This window comes from Gekko japonicus, unplaced genomic scaffold, assembly GCF_001447785.1.
Source record: "Gekko japonicus isolate JY-2015 unplaced genomic scaffold, Gekko_japonicus_V1.1 scaffold5, whole genome shotgun sequence".
NCBI lineage: Eukaryota > Metazoa > Chordata > Lepidosauria > Squamata > Gekkonidae > Gekko > Gekko japonicus.
This window is the reverse complement of record NW_015168652.1, coordinates 2,320,444-2,321,859: the sequence shown is the minus strand read 5'-3', so window position 1 is coordinate 2,321,859 and position 1,416 is coordinate 2,320,444. Positions and strand designations below refer to the sequence as shown.

At 61.7% G+C, this 1,416-nt stretch overlaps 1 protein-coding gene across 1 annotated transcript in view; it reads right to left on the bottom strand.

Annotated features, from left to right (window-relative positions):
* The window catches only part of FBXL13 (F-box and leucine-rich repeat protein 13), a 75,179-nt gene that overhangs the window by 22,555 nt on the left and 51,208 nt on the right, over positions 1–1,416 (bottom strand). The gene's annotated exons all lie outside the window — the stretch shown is intronic.

The window sequence follows — 1,416 nt, the reverse complement described above, 5'->3', positions numbered from 1 at the left end:
ATGGTGGTGGCGGCAACCCCGAGCCCAGGTTGGCTTGGTGTGCTGACCCACCTGGGGCTGGCCCGGGGCTGCTTGGGGTGTTTGTGTTCAGCCTCCCGTTCCCTGCAGGGGCCAGCCCAGCCCAGCAGTGTGGAGAGGCACAGCAAGGGTGTGCGGCGCGGCGTGGCCCCACTGGGACCCCTGGGCGAGCGGCATTCCAGCAGATGCAGACATGGCACACGAAGGTGCCATCCCTGCCTCTTTCTCCCTTACTCTCGCTAACCCCCCACCCACCACCGATTCTCATCACTGCCTCATCAGCAAGCCCCGCAAGCACCCCGCCACCGGCAGCCCCATCCCTGTCGCTACACCCGGGGGCGCTTTTGCATGTGGGAAGGGGCCGGGTGGGCTTTGAGCAGGGTGGGGGCTTTTGGTGAGGGGGCAGGGGAATTGGCGCCGTGCTAGTATCTCCGCCCTAGGCGAGATACTAGCAGGCCTAGTGATTGGGCCGGCCCTGCTTCCAGACCTAGCCTGGTTTCACTTTTGTCTTCCCTCCTCCATACTATGGACAAAGGGGGTGAGCAAGGTAAATACTCCCTTTTCAGTTCTCCTGTACTGCTGGGGGGTGTGAATCGCCTACTGCCCCAAGTCACCTCCCAACCCTTAGAAGCCCTCGGGCGCCTACCAAGGTTCTGTTGGGTCCTCCTGGCCTTGCAGTTCACGCCGGGGTCCTCATGGCCAGGAAATGCCATGGGTCTCACCATTGTCCTGGCCACCTCCAGTTAAAGTTGGGGCTCTCTAGAGTCCCGCAGTAGTCTGCTGGAAGCCACGGCTGCCAGGGATTACCCAGGGCCACTGGCTTCTTTGCTGCCATCAAATTCGACCACGGTTAGTGTGAGCTGCAGCCCACCACTTCCACCTGGCCTGTTGCAGGCCACGGCCACCAGGCACGTCCCAACACCGCCGGCTTGGTGTTCTTGCCATGGTTTAGGAAGTGGAGCTTTGTCCCTTTGCCACCGACCGCAGCCCGAGTGTTCCGCCACCTCCACCGAGTCCCACGGGGTGCCTGCTGCAAGCCACAGCAGCCGGGGATCTCCCAGTGCCGCTGGCTGGTTCTGCTACTGCTGCCACTGCCGCTCAAGGAATGGAAGACTGCCCTTTTGCCGCCAATCGTGGCCCAAGCCTCATGCCACTGCTCTGGATCATTGTGGTTGCTAGAGCGCTGTTGAGCCCGTCCTGCTCCTACAGCAGGGCCAGAAAAAACTGGGCCAGTCCTGAGGGATAGGCCCCTCCCCTTCCTGACCTTGCACCAGGAGGAGGAGCCAATCTCCAGCATGAGGACTGGCCCACTCCTGGCCCACCGGAGAATTCCTTCCTTCCTTCCTTCCTTCCTTCCTTCCTTCCTTCCTTCCTTCCTTCCTTCCTTCCTTCCTTCCT